This window comes from Oncorhynchus gorbuscha, linkage group LG13 (assembly GCF_021184085.1).
Source record: "Oncorhynchus gorbuscha isolate QuinsamMale2020 ecotype Even-year linkage group LG13, OgorEven_v1.0, whole genome shotgun sequence".
Classification (NCBI taxonomy): Eukaryota; Metazoa; Chordata; class Actinopteri; order Salmoniformes; family Salmonidae; genus Oncorhynchus; species Oncorhynchus gorbuscha.
The window spans coordinates 30,936,837-30,952,971 of NC_060185.1; the positions used below are offsets into that span (position 1 = coordinate 30,936,837).

The 16,135-nt window shown below is 42.8% G+C and overlaps 1 pseudogene; it reads left to right on the plus strand.

Annotated features, from left to right (window-relative positions):
- LOC123992710 overlaps window positions 1–15,512 on the plus strand; it is a 101,412-nt pseudogene extending 85,900 nt beyond the window's left edge.
- The last annotated feature ends 623 nt before the right edge of the window (window positions 15,513–16,135 follow it).

Consider the following 16,135-nt stretch of genomic DNA (forward strand, 5'->3'; position numbering starts at 1 on the left):
TGCCTGTGTAGTTTGACAGAGGCACACTACATAAGACTGGCTATCTGAGTGTTACCAGGATGGCCCATTGACCTTATAGTCAGGGTGCAGGTTAGTTAGTATTGATGCCTCTCTCTGTGTTTCTGTCCCCCAAGGTTGAAAAAGGAGAATTTTGGCCCCCATGACTGGCACTCCATGCCAGTGTCGGGGTCTCAGACGTGGTTGGTGGTGCCGGGGCTGGAGCCCAGGACAGAATACCAGTTTAGTGTCCTGGCACAGAACAAACTGGGCACAGGCCCTTTCAGCGAGGTTGTGACGGTTAACACAGTAGGTAAGTTGCACCAGCACCAGAACAGCTGCCTACACTAGACTGATACTGTATGCCTATCCTATAGATACAGTGCCATATTCAGAACCCTTGACTTTTTCCAAATTTTGTTACGTTACAGCCTTATTCTAAAATAGATTCATATTTTTTCTCAGCAATCTACACACAATACCCTATAATGACAAAGTGAAAACAGGTTTTTATAAATGTTTGCAAATTTATAAAAACTTAAAAACAGAAATACCTTATTGACATAAGTATTCAGACCCGAAAGAGACTCGAAATTGAGCTCAGGTGCATCGCATTGCAATAAGCACAGCCATTACACTTGTAGTTCCCATCCAGTAGGGGCTCAAATAGGCATTGTGCAGGGATATCTTGGGCTGGTAAATCAGAGTTTACCAATTGTTCTCTGAGATTTCTGCCCTGCGAGAATACGACCAAGGGATGGTCCAAAAACACATTACCGATACTATCATCGGACCTTAGAATGTGCCAACGATTCCCTTAACCAAGTCATGAGGTCGAGGGAATTGTCTGTAGAGCTCTGTGAGGATTGTGTCGAGGCACAGATTTAGGGAAGGGTACCAAAACATTTATGCAGCATTGAAGATCCCCAAGAACACAGTGGCCTCCATCATTCTTAAATGGAAGAAGTTTGGAACCAGCGAGACTCTTCCAAGAGCTGTACGCCCGGCCAAACTGAGCAATCGGGGGAGAAGGGCCTTGGTCAGGAAGGTGACCAAGAGCCCGATGGTCACTCTGACAGCGCTCTAGAGTTTCTCTGTGGAAATGGGAGAACCTTCCAGAAGGACAACCATCTCTGCAGCACTCCACCAATCAGGCCATTATGGTAGAGTGGCCAGATGTAACAACATGTGGGAAAAGTCATTGGGTCTGAATACTTTCCGAAGGCACTGTACATACAATAGATTCTTTGTAATGCCTGTTTCTTTTTAGATGACTCTATAGCTTATGTTACGCCTTAACTTGAAGCACAACGGATTTGTATTTAGACGTTAGCACATCAGTGTGTCATGTTGATTCTGTAAGCTCACAATATAATTGACACTACTGCTCTCTAGTGCCAACTTGTAGAATGCAGTTTGTAATTGCTCTCACCATCTTCCATTTTTCTCTGATTAATCACATGTGATTGTACAGTATGGGTTTGTTATGACTGTTTGAATAGTATGAATTGGTTAACTTCCTTCATTAACGGGTCTGTTCTCTTGACCCCTTAGTGTCTCCCCTGAGTACCCCTGAACCACAGGTGCTTCTTACTCCACCACGGTGCCTCACAGCCAATCGCACACAGCACGGCGTCCTGCTCACATGGCTCCCACCAGCCAATCACTCATCGCCTGTCGACCGCTACATCATGGAGTTCCGTCTCGGGGAGCGGTGGGAGGTCCTCGACGATCTGATCTCTGCAGCTGAGACTGAGCTGATGGCCAGGGACCTAGTCCAGGTAAAGGGCCGTACATACCTCGATGTATAAACAATGCTGTCTGTTTTTAGTGACAACTGCCGATGTGTAATGACTGTTCATTACAGTGTCATAAACTGTCAATAAGATAGTAATGAACACTTTATGAATTACTAAATCATTTTAAGTGTATGTAAAGTGTTACCTCTATTATTTTGCAGATGGCAGTTGTTTTGGGGTATTGACACCTTTATTTTGAGACAGGGGTTATGCTGAGGTGAATTGGACTGTGGTTGTGTTGTGTGTGGAATGGACAGTGGAGGAGTGTGTTGTCTTGTGTCCCTGACAGGAGTCCTGGTATGAGTTCAGAGTCATGGCCGTCATGGACGACCTCATCAGTGAGAGCAGTAATGTGGTGGGAGTGTCAAGCACAGGTTAGTGTTACACCTAATATTTTACACACCTTAATTCAGAATTAGATTAAAAGAATATTGAAATAATATTCCCAGATAGCTACAATGAAATAGAATATTTTCAAATGTGGCTAATATGTCACTCCATTAAATCCATTACTTCCATAAGATTGGTGAAGTTCATGATTTGAAGGTGAAGTCCATTTCCACCTCCACATTTCTGAACCCCTGGGTACCTATTCCGCCTCAGATCCCTTCCCCCCTGCGGAGGTGACTGAAGAGGGGTTGGCGCTGCCCGTGGTAGCGGGCGTTGTGGCAACCATCTGCTTCCTGGCGGCTGCAGTGCTCTTCAGTACTCTAGCAGCCTGCTTCGTCAACAAACAGCACCAACGCAAACTCAAACGCAAACCAGGTATGCTTGCATTACTTCTCACTTCTGTTTCATTTCTACTGTTCTTTCTCTGGTCTTGGCTGTAATCTCTAAATCTCTGTTTTGTCTCTTCTAAGACCCTCCCCTGTCTGTAACACACTTCAGGAAAAGCATTGACTCATCGTAAGTACTAAAAACAAAACCGGAGAGTTTAAAAAATAGGAGCCAACCTTTTGAGCTCATATGCCAATTCACAATGCAGTAGTCACTGGATTAAATTTAGATGCAACATCAACTCGTCTTTACCTGTTATAAGGGTTATTGTTATGGTCTCTGTTCGTTTCACTCCTGTTGAGTACCATCTGTCAGGGCAGGGTAGCTTTGCTAGGACATGAGTATAGTTTGAATGCAAACGATATATACAATATATGTGAATATCCCTTCAAATTAGTGTATTAGGCTATTTCAGCCACACCCGTTGCTGACAGGTGTATAAAATAGAGCACACCGCCATGCAATCTCCATAGACAAACATTGACAGTAGAATGGCTTTACTGAAGAGCTCAGTGACTTTCAACGTGGCACCGTCATAGGATGCCACCTTTCCAAGAATTCAGTTTATAAAATGTCTGTCCTGCTAGAGCTGCCCCGGTCAACTGTAAGTGGAAACGTCTAGGAGCAGCAACGGCTCAGCTGAAAAGTGGTAGGCTACACAAGATCACAGAACAGGACTGTCGAGTGCTGAAGAGCGTAGCACGTAAAAATAGTCTGTCTGCGGTTGCAACACTGACTACCGAGTTCCAAACTTCCTCTGAAAGCAACGTCAGCACAATAATTGTTTGTCAGGAGCTTCATGAAATGGGTTTCCATGGCCGAGCAGCCGCACAAAAGCCTAAGATCACTATGCGCAATGCCAAGCGTCGGCTGGAGTGTTGTAAAGCTCGCTGCCATTGGATACTGGAGCAGTTGAAAGGCGTTCTCTGGAGTGTTGAATCAGGTTTCACCATCTGGCAGTCCGTTGTACGAATCTGGGTTTGACGCTTGCCAGGAGAACACTACCTGCCTGAATGCATAGTGCCAACTGTAAAGTTTGACAATTCATAATATGGGGCTGTTTTTCATGGTTTGGGCTAGGCCCCTTAGTTCCAGTGAAGGGAAATCTTAACGCTACAGTATACAATTACATTTTAGACGATTCTGTGCTTCCAACTTAGTGGCAACAGTTTGGGGAAGGCCCTTTCCTGTTTCAGCACGACAATGCCCCTGTGCACAAAGCGAGGTCCATACATAAATGTTTTGTCAAGATCGGTGTGGAAGAACTTGACTGGCCTGCACAGAGTCCTGACCTCAAACCCATCGAACGCCCTTGGGATGAATTGGAATGCCGACTAGCGAGCCAGGCCTAATCGCCCACATTAGTGCCCGACCTAATGCTCTTGTGGCTGAATGGAAGTAAGTTCCTGCAGCAATGTTCCAACATCTAGAGGAAAGCCTTCCCAGAATAGTGGAGGCTGTTATATATATTAATGACCATGATATTGAAATGAGATGTTTGACGAGCAGGTGTCCACATACTTTTGGTCGTGTAGTGTATATTGTGTGTATGTCAAGGGTTTGGAGAGAGGTCTATGTTAAAAGGAATTGGATGTTTTAACTTCTTGGAATATATAGATGGTCAAGTGAATGAAAATGCCATTATAGGAGACTTGGCAGGGACTTTTATATCAGACTAGTGAAGTCTGGTCCTTTTGTGATGCCATGATGGTCCCTCCTCTGTTGTGTGGAGGTTTGGCTTAGTTGACAGATGACCGTGGCCCATGCCGTTTGTGTGTCTCCCACCGCAGGCCTCCTCTCACCCCCTTGCCCGGGGTAGAGCCCTGTTGGGACGCGCCAGCCAGGAGCAGCTACATGCCCCCACCAGCCAGGAGCAGCTACATGCCCCCACCAGCCAGCTCCCTGTGAGTGCTTAGCTGCTTACACCATGCCACAGTGTGTGTTGTGCTGCACTACGCTATGCTGGCTTGGCTGCATGGATAATAAATGCATTTTATAGATTTGATTTACTTAGTGCTCTGCTGGCCTAGCTGCATGCACAGTATACTGTATATGCACCGTATAGGGATTTGTATTTGCGTCGGCTCAGCTGCATGTACATGCACTATAGTTGACTGTGTAGTTACAAATCAAATCAAAGTTTATTTGTCACGTGCGCCAAATAGAACAAGTGTAGACCTTACAGTGAAATGCTGCTCCTGGTGTGTGGCAAATAGATAAAAAGGCCTAGTTGGAAGTCATCTGTGTTTTTCTTAAGCCATAAAAGCATTTGTCCCCCCCCACAAGACAAATGAACCTCCGTTTTTGCCCAAGAGCGAGTAAAAGAATATCTTTGAGACGGTTGTCATGGCTGCTTGGTAATGGTTCCTCTCTCATACTGTCGCCGTGGCTCAAGTCATTAGCTTCAATGCTAGCAGAATGCACTGGCTACTATCATAATGCAGGGGTGGAATACGAATAAAACAGATGTATTTGCTTTGACATGGTGCCATGGCTTTGGATTTTCTCATCTGTCTAGCATAGTAGTGATGCATACTGTGGATAAATTATATTTTACTGTGCACAATTAGGCTGTTTATTGATTAATAACTGCTGTTTAAAGGGTTCATTATGAAGCCATCATGTTTGAGTGTCTGTCTCTGTGTTGGTTGTCTCTGACAGGCTGTCCTCTGGGAAGATCAGTCCAGAGAGCTCCCCTCCCGACTCGCGGCCCCAGTCCCTGTCCTCAGATGGGGCCCACGGCCCGGGCCTGTACGTCAGGAGACTGCCCAGCCCTCAGAGAGACAGGGACAAAGAGCTCTCCTTCTACAAGAAAACCAAGCGTGCTATAGCCAGCAAGAAGTACAGCGTGTCCAAGCACGAGGCAGAGGTCACCAGCCCCATCGAGCTGATCAGCCGCGGTCCTGACGGCCGTTTCAGCATGGCCAGCCCGCCATCAGCCCACCGCCGCATCCAGGGCTTCCCGTTCGCTGAGGAGTCCGACATGTACCCCGAGTTCCGGCAGTCCGACGAGGAGAATGACTTTGACCCCGGGCCCCTGCCCCCGATCATGGCCACGCTCCGACCACAGCTCTCCCCAACATCCTCCAGCCTGGAGTCCACTCAGCCCCCCAACTACAGCCCCCGCCTCCACAGGCCCATGGAAGGTATGAGCTTTGTGGAGGGCAGTGGGCATCATGCTGCAGGGCAGGCCCCAGCCTCCCACTACAGGGACTTTCCCCAGGTCCCCTTCTATGGGTATCTAGGCAGCCGCGGTGAATCGGGGATTCCGCCACCTTTTTACATGCCGGACATCAGTCCGCATAGCTCCGCTCTGTCCTCCCCCCCAGGCACTGCTGACGGGGGGCCCTACGGTTATCCCTCCATCCCAGAGGAGAGGGAAGAGATGGAGCTCCATCATCAGTACACTTCCTCTGGCCATTCCCTCCCACATTCACACAGCCCTCCCCCTCGCTCCCCTCGCTCACCTGACAGCTGGCAGCCTCACGAATTCCCCTTCCTGGGTCTGGAGGGGCCCCGCTTCATTTATCCACCTCATCATCCCTTACATCATCACCAGGACCTCCCCGACCCTCCACCGTACCCCCCCTCTCCACTCTCTCCCCCCCAGCCGCCTGCACCTCCCCAGCCCTCGGCTCCTGCAGTTGGAGGTCCCCATGGCTCCACAGGGCAGAGACCAACCCCCAGGCCTTCCAGCTAGGCGCTTAGCTATGCAACAGGCCCAGAGTCTCGGCCAGCTCAGACACACATCCCATGGTGTGGGTGTACCAGTGTTGCCTTACCCTGACCCATCAGCCCGTGCAGGGAGCCCAAGCACAGCCCCTAGCAGCAGCCCCCAGTCCTGGCTCAGCCCGAGGTCAGGGCGTAGGACAGACCCCTCTCTGCCCCCGCTGGTCCTCCAACCCTCCCGCCTCTCCCCCCTCTCCCAGAGCCCCCTTAGCACCCAGCCAGGTTCCCCAGATATCCTAGTCCGCCCACCACCCCACTCCAGCATCCTCCGCACCTCCCGCTCTCTGGAGATGCCTGAGATCACCCTGCACCCCCAAGCCACCGTCAGTTTCTCCCGAAGGTCCTCCCTGGCCTCCTCCCCCACTCAGGGCCAGCAGGGAAGCCGCAGGCCCAGCCCCAGTTACCGTCCCCACATGTCCTATGCTTCTACAGCAGCCAGTTACCCCTCCCAGTCTCCCTCTCCCCCCCTTGGAGGGCAGGGATGTGTTCGGGCAGTGGCCGTCCCAGAGGAGAACAGAGGAGGAGATGCTGCCCTCAGAGCCCTCCCAGCTCCAGATATCCGCCTCAGGGTAGGTGACCTACACCGGTCCGGCAGGGACAGCAACGCACTGACTAACGAACACAACAAACTTCTCCAACCTGGGGACTCAATTCTAAATGTTTCCCCAGTTTATAGAATATAACTTAATGTATTACTTTTGGCATACCAATAATTAATATTTAGGCTTTATATGCAGAAAGCATGTATTTGAATTTGGCACAAATTTGATCAGTCATAAACAAGTTATTTATTCAAATTTTGTCAATATACCCATTTGAATCAGGGCAAATGGGTAAAGTGTAGGTTTCACATGAAAAGTCCTGATTGACACATTTTGTCATTTAACCCTAGAACAAAGACACATCTGAAGATATTGATATTGATCTTTGAATTCTGTAATTATTATTATAAGATCTTTTTGTTTTTCTCTGTATGGGAACTCATTCATTTGAGGAAGAAAAGGGGATTTGTAACTGCCATAGTTCACAGAAAATACTGTTTACTAAAGAAAATGTTGGCAGAAAACCTAAACAAATATTTTTTGTAAAACATTACAATTGCATTAAGGTGCAATCTGCAACAAAGGATTTCAGGTGGAAGACATATGGGAGCAAGTGCTTCACTAAATAATTAACTAGCATATACAATGTTTTTTATTGATTGAAAACTCTGAATAATAGTGTAGTGAGATAATATTTATTCTTACATGTTTGTAAGTTTGATTTCCTTGTATTATTGCCCACCTATGACTTCTCATCAGAGGCTTTCCTGTTTTTTAACTGGTGGTAAATGATACTGTAGCTAAACTAAAAGATTACGATTGAGTGAGACCTACACTTTAAATTTAAAGGTTGAGTTCCTTCTACCGCACAAATGAAATATGAAATGTACAAGGTATCAAAATTATTTTCACGATATTCATCATCATTATTGGCCAGATAAGCTTTCTATTTCAGGAATGATTTTCACACATTTGAAGGCCAAAGCAGATTTTACTGCACCTCTGAGGTTTATGGCCAAACACCAATTTTTTTATAACCTGAGACCATTTGGATTACTTGATCATCTCTATTATTATATATTACACCAACATAGTCATACAGTACATGCTCTGCAGGACAATAAAATACATACAAGAGAGCAATATACCTGAGGCGCATATAATATTCCCCTTTTGTCTGTATACCTACATGCTTATCCCCTTCCCCCTTCCCCCTCACACCCACCTCCTACCTTTCTGAATCTCAGGGATTGCCCGGTTAGCGTAAGAGGCCGTGCTCTTTTCCCACCCCTTTACAATGTCGTGGTCATATGGGCAAGCATAGTGTAGGGCTGCTGGTTTGTACAGTGTGAGGGCTCAAGGGTCTTACCACATCTGTTTTTGATTGATCTCAGCTATCTGGGCAGCGTTGTTGTGAGCCGGTCCCCTACGCCGCAATAGGTAAGGGTCGGACCCATGTCTGAGAGGGGAGGCGTCAGCAGGGGAGGGCTCTTATCACTCTCTCCTTTAAAGGGGAATCGCTGACTTTGGGTTGAGCCTCTATACTGGATTCAAGTTTGCTAGCTCTAATGCTAACTGCTAACATACAGGTTACATTTCCTACAGTTCCTTGGCACAACATGCCTGCTGTCGCGCACAGTGATTAGGCTGGTGAGCAATATTAGGAGCTGTTTTGGACTGTGGAGCAGTATTTGAAATACAGGCACGGTTTCCCTGCACAAAAAAAGCCTTGAATCAATAGAGGACCCAGATTACTGATAGACTGGAGTATTCCCCTTTAAAGTTTTGTTCCATGTGCAAAATGCCATGCATGCCTTCTCAAAATATCTATTTTTTGACTCAAACGAATAACAATATTTCTCAAGACTAAATTCTTTGTCACATTCGTCGTCTTAAGTGCTTTCGTTTCTGTCATGTGACTGTTTTTATTGGCCATTTCCTCTTCCTGTCATGTGACTGTTCTTTAACGGCCATTTCCTCTTCCTGCCATCTCCTCCCGTCAGCATGGTGAAGCCTCTGTACACAATGTTCATAATGATGAAAGTGTGATGTACAGTGTTCATGTTTTATGGAAATGTACTGTATCTAACTAACTGTGGCCCCTGCACACAGTATTTGTGATTATGAAAATACTGCTGTATTTATCTAACGAGGAATGCTTTAATTCTCATATTTGTCTCCCTTTTCTGCTAAGGGCTCTCAATCTCTCTCTCTACAGTGGCACTATGAAGGACACCACCTCTAAAGCTTTGTGTTCCTACAGTATGCCTTTTGAAACAATATGTTTTGGTAGAATCACTTGTCTTTACGTATCGTCGAGTCAGGTTTTGAAGCTGGTGTGTTAATAAGTAATTTAATGGCAACAAACATACATCTCATGAACCTGAACGTAAATGTTTGGTGTTGATGAGATTATTTTGGGGTCTTAGTATTATTATTTGCATCTTTCTATGATGGACTGCAAAACAAATGTATTCATTATGAGGTAAAAGTATATTTAAAAACAGATACCTTTCTGTTTAAGGCTCATCAACTTGCCTCAATTTGACATGGATTTAAAATTAGCCAATGATAGAGACTGCTCATCTTTAACCCTTAAAAAATATGTTCAGTATTAGGCAGAGTTTGAATGATATGTCACTCATAAAATGAAAATAATCCACATAGAGCTATCAAAAGAGGAGAATCCTCTTTGTTGCCCCACTCAACAAAAAAAGCGTAGATTCTCACTGTAGAGAAAGAAGAGCAACTCAGTAACTATAAAAACTGGAGCCTTTCTTCTGAAAAGTGTTATTACAAATACAGTATAGAGATTATTTTCATTTTATGGGTATCTGAAAGTGACAAAATATTGACATATTCCTTCATATTTTTTTTGAGAATTAACCCTGTTCATCCTATAGTATCTTATTGATTCCTCACAATCTGAAGCCAATGAATTTCTCACCAAATCATCAGTTTATTTATGGTTCAATATTACAGAGCCTTTCGGAATCAATGTCCTCCTGACTCCCCATCTAACTTATCACTGAGAGGATAGCGCCCCCCGGTGGTGAGTTAATGTAAAGCATGTGCATTGTGCCTGTCTCCTCCTCTTTCTAGGGAACCTCTAGGTGCGTCTAGTGATCCTGCTGGGTCTGAGAGCTTACAGTCACTGCTACACCACTGTATTACTAAAGCCAAGAGAGTGGCTGCCAACACCAATAACAACTCCACTTCCAGGAGAAGAACAGGTCAGTCTCTGAACTAAAGAATATGCCACAGGCAGCCACACAACTGTTAGAAGAACAAAAAACAACAGCATTTAGTGAGTTCCTTGTAGCCTGGTCTCAAATGTGTTTGTGATGTAAAGCCAAATCCTATCGTTGTCATGCCTATGTAACGACCATAGTTGTTGGCTTTACAACACTTAGACGAGTCTGGGACCAGACTAAATGCCTCACTGTTGTATCCTCAATAACACTGCCTCTCCATCCCTAGGTGTGTCTCCCTCTCAGACCCAGCAGCAATCCCAGACCCCCTCGGCTCACAGAGAAGATCTCTACCTCCACAGGAAGAGGAAAAGGCAGAACAGGAAGAACCCATATCTCTTTTTAACCTCCTTCCTGCACCGCAGCAGACGCTCTGAGGAGGACCAGGCGGCCATCCTGGCCAGTACAGACTCAGACGGGCCCAACTACAGGACTCCCCACTGACCACTGACCAGTATGTCCACTACTGTCACTCACAGACAGATCAAGCCATGGGAGGCAACTACATTGACCTGCCAACCTAGATCTCTCTATAACTCCCATACAGAAATTATGATAATCATGTGATTAATTCCATTCAGCTTTTGGCAGTGGGTAACCTGTCTCTAGTGTTTTCCAAATAATTTAGACAAAATAAAGATGTTTTCCGTGTCTCCCTGAGGATAATGTTGTTAGGGTCACCAGATAAAACATCTGTAATGTAAATACATAAAATAATGAAAAGGGGGACAATATCTCCTATTGTAGTAAAATGCATTGATCTAAATCATTCACAACACCTTAAAAGTCCCTGGTCATGGAAGAGTCTATCTGAGGTGTTACAGTGACACAGTGGACTAAACCTGGTGTGTTCCTTAGACAAGGACCTCAGCCTACCTTTCCTACAATTCAAATAGTGTCAGTATCTAACACAGGGTACTTATTGCAAAATATACCTCAGAGTAAGTGCAGAATTGCTGTAATTCTATTGGACTATACGTATTTTACATTATTTTTCAAATGAAATGTATGAAAGAAATGGTATATAATATCATTCACTTCACACATGAATTGGATGCTGTGGCCTGAAGTCTGATTTTCATCCGCTTTTAATATCGAGCCCAATCTGCATATTTTGCTTAATCCCAAAAGAATATCATCCAATACAAGGCGTGGAATGATATTGGTATATTTCAAATCACTAAAAGACATGACCTCACTCTCTTGCATTTAACCATGTGATCAAATCCAGTAAAGGTGAGCCCATGTTCTTCTTGCTAAGACATACAGTAACTTTGTGTTCAAGAGGCCAAATGTACACTTGATAGGGTGAGGACAGAAGAGAGGTGAGAAAATGTGATACATGTGTATACAGTGTTTTTCATTCATATGGAGGAAACCTCCAGTCTATTGTGGAGTATGGCACATCTCTAGGTGCCTTGTTCGCCTTTTCTCTCTTGTTTTTGAAAAGTGAATTAACTGCCTTTTCCTTCACCTTCACGCATTCTCTCTCTCTGTTGGGACTCATTATAAGCTCCAGTCTGACCTGTGGACTGACTCTACTTTGTTCTGCCAAGGACACCTAGCTGTGAGGAAGGGGCACTGAAGGTGTATTACTCTGGTTCTTTTCTAAATCTTGACTGTGTATATATATTCTACTAATAGAACAGACCTATAATAACAATTAGTGATGATGATGACAGTGTTAATCATTTCAGGTTTAACATTGTGGTAATGCTATAACATAGGTATTTAAAGAAAAACACACAATTTAATCAACATTTACATGTAAAAGGTACAGAGGTAGTTATTATGCTGAAAGTGAAACTTGCCCCTGATGTTCATATTTCAAAACAGCTGTAATACTGAATACTGTATTGAAAGAACTGATTGCTGTTTATTAGGTGATTTTAACAAGTGGGCTTGTTAGATGACAAGTGACAACATTTGGCTTACATGAACTAAACTCAGAAGGTGGGGTGGCTGTCTCGACTCTCAACTGTTTATCTCTAGCAACGGTATAATATTACCTGTTAGCTATTTCTCTGTATGTTTATTCATTTGAACACTAACCGATAATGAATGTATGTTTTGCTGTACAGGAAGTGACTGTCCTGATGTCATAGTACAAACGGATGACCTGTCGCATGTGGTGATATTAAGTTTAGGTTTAATTGGCTAGTTGGCTAGTTGGCACAATAGTTTGATTTGATTTATCACACAAGGTTAGCTGGTTAACCAAGGATGGGTTCAACCACTCTTGGTTGAATTCTTTCCTTTACACTGATGGTTAATGTTACCATTTTCTTCTCACCCTGTAGACTAGACCTATTAGAGAGCTTTACACTTACACACTTACAAGATGAATCACTGGAAGACATTGAGATTTTAAACCAGTTGTCTGATTTGGAGTCACTTTTATCTCTACTGATAGCAATTCAGGAGTTGAACTAGACATAAGAACTCTCTGAATGTATGTTAACTGAACCCCTTTCTGCTTGCTATAGAATATAAATCAGTGATCAAAACATCAACTTTATCTGCCCTCTTCACTCACTTTCCAACATATATTTTTTTTAATTGGTGAGATAGTGACAATTTTGAGGAATGAATTTAATTGAAATTGATACATCAAAGTGCATATTCCAAGAACTGGTTATATGTAAGATACGGGGAAAATCTATATTCATAATGTATACATGGTGTGTACTGTATTTGGGAAGATGAAACAGAAAGATTTTTTGTTCAATATGCTTGAGGACAAAAATAGAGAGACAGATTTAAAACAAGTTAATATTAGATGTGATGAAAGTATTTGCTTTAAGGCTTTAAGTGGACAATATTTCTAAAACATCTTAAGGTGCTTCGTTTGTCATGTTTTCGGAGACATTGTTTTACGTTTATGGAAAAGGAAATGTTAGCACAGAACAAAGGTTTTATTGTCATGTGGGCCTGTTGGCTGCACAAGTTCAGTAGTATTTCTTCTGTTGTATAGTATGTGAATGAATACCAATTTGAAAAGCATCAACATGTCGTTGCTGGACTAAACCTTATCTGAAACAGAAAACTTTTTTTTTCACAAGCACACAGGTAGATTCACTCACGATCACTTGCCTCCAGATGTCCAAAGTAACAAAGAAACAAAAGAGAGCCACAAACAATCTAATAGTTATGGGGTACTGTATGTGCTGCAACCGAAGTCGTGTTTACATTAGCTAGAGATGACGTACGTGCTACTAGGACGTAGTTGCTTTCAACATTATGACTTGGTGCTATGTTTAACTCTGTGGTGCTGTAGATCAGAGCCCTACTCTCTTGAAGTCCTCTGTGTTTTACCAACTCAACTAGTTCCATCGCTGTAAGTCCTATTAATAAACTAGTGCGATTGGCAATGAGCAAATTGTATTGATTGTGGGATCAGATAGTGGCAATAGATAGTGTGGTGACATTCAAAAAATACATCAAAGAGACTTAGAATAATGTAGCAATGGAACAATAGTTAGTTTCTGTCTCTGTTCCAGCCTCTGTCTGTGCTTCCAGGGTACCCTCTCCAGAGTGTTGTACTTGTGTTGAAGGGGAGATATAATACCCAGATTAGATGGGGAAACCTACTTGGTGTGAAGTTATTTATCAGTACTTTTGATCAGTATTAAATATGTAACAGCAGACAGGGGAGGGAATCTGAGCCCATGGTCAGGGCATGAGAAGGTCGTTCTACACTACACACTTCCTACAGGTCAAAACTATTTTTAATGGACAGCACTGTTTTTAAGCACACAACTGCAGGGGCATAACCTTCTTATGTGATTTCTCTCCACTGGTTTCACAAAGTCTCCTATTGGGGGACAGTATTGTACAGTATAGCCAATAAGAGTATTCATCAAACAGCGTTTGTATTTAAGCTGATTCTTCTCGTATGTTTTGGTAAAGGTATTGCTGACACACTCTTCATATAGACTTTTACTAATGTATGTAGTCTTCCGGGCTCTCTTGCCTTTTCAACAACAAAAATACATACAGTATGTAAGAGGGCTGCTTTGGAGGTACAGATGTAGGATCTTAATTTGAGCCAATTTGCTACAGCAGGAAAATAAACCTGCAGCAAAAGAAAATGTGAATTATTATAGTGATTATAATTAATGGACGTTTTTGTAGGGTCTGATATATTTTTCTTAAGGGAAAATCAAGACTGAAATGTCAAAGTGGAAATTACAAACTTCAGAAGCCTTTCTAAACCTCAAATACACTACAAGTGTGAAATATCAACCATTGCAGGAAAGTTCTCCTGCAACAGGGCGATCAAATTAAGATCCTGTACTCTTAGATCGACTTTTATTTTGTGTTTTTCTGCTTAAAGGCTTTTAGTGCATAAGTAGGAGCTGGTATGATTATACTTAGAGCAAATTTGATTTAACTATATTTATCTTGCATGTAGAGACAATACAAAAGAGCCTATTCAGAAATCAGTCATAAACTTTCAACCTGGTTGTGATCAGACAGAAAATGGAATATGTAGTATTTTCTATGTTCTCTGTTTTTCCATGTGTACCAGCACTGAGGAAATAGAATGTATTATTACTGTACAATAAGTGCTACATCTTTGACTGTTTTAACTAATGCTCCTCATCCTCAAGCCAGTAGTGCTTAAAGGAAGAATATGTAGTCATGTCATAGCATATTTTCATCCATTGAGGCATGTGCGTGTGCTGTACATCACGTTTACATTCTATATTTTATGTTGACATCTTCTGTGCATAATCTGTTTCAATATGCCTTTTTCAACTGAAACAATTGATCTATATCAGACTGTTCATATGTAAATATTCCAAAGCAAAAACATGAAACATATTTTACTTTTAGTCTATTTTACAATGATAACCTGCGGATCATTTGGAGCTTCATCATTCAGTTATGTTTGATTGACATCAGGAATTATTTTACACTTAACTTTTATGTGAGCAATTAACTCATCTACTGTATGGTGCTGTACCAAAGCCTTATGTAAAATACTAGTCTGTGTTGATTTTCTCTTTTGCCACTGTTGTCCAGGGAATTCAATATTGTCTGGGATCACGTGTTGCTCACTTCATGTTCAACTGCCATGGAACTTCTTCTTCAAACGAAACCCTGAAGAAAAAGCATAAACGCACTGGCTTAATACCACCAGTGGCTTCTAGAGAATAGGTGACAAAGGCTTATGACCTGTGGCATAGGCTCAAGACAAAGTGGCATACGTTTATTAAAAAGGTATCATTGGCTCATGAGCGGTTTGTGACATAGACATACAGCATGTTCTATGATGATCCATGGCATGCCAATAATAAGTGGAAAGCAGCGTTGCGTTCATGTCCATCATGTGTCAATTTCCAACGCTTAGTCCAATGTAATATTTTCCTCTTCAATTTTTGTATTTTGATATAATAAAAGTCTAAAACGTGCTTATGTATGTGCTTGTATTATTTTTCGATCAACAAAGTAAAATGGAACTTCTGTTACAGATCTGTAGAGGTGTAGTTTCAATTACATGACACAAGGTGTGAGTGTTGGATAGCGAGCCAGACACCATGATTGGGGGCTAGATCATTTAATCGGGTCTGGAAAAGTATTTATTTAGAGTACTTCTATATATTATCGTAAAGCTATCTAGTCAGATTCATACAGTTCATACAATTGGTATATAGTGGGTTATAGAAAAGTCTGACCATACAAAGTACTGTAGGCCTATATGAAATGAAGATGATGTTAAGTTGAAATCACTTCCACAAATTGCTAAGAGGGATTCTTTCCACTTACAGTATATAACAATAAAGTCGTGTTCAACTACAAAACACCTGGCACATCAGTCATGAGTCTAGTGTTGAGATAACTCCACCACCGAATGACTAAACTGGAGAGATACTGACAGGGAATGAGGTATGTCATCACAACACATTGGCCTTTGCACTCATGTCCAAATTCCTCTCTGGCTTGGCAAAAACAAATCCCTTTCTGTCTACATATACACTGAATATAGCAAACATTAGAAACACCTTCCTAATATTGAGTTGCACCCCCCCCCACA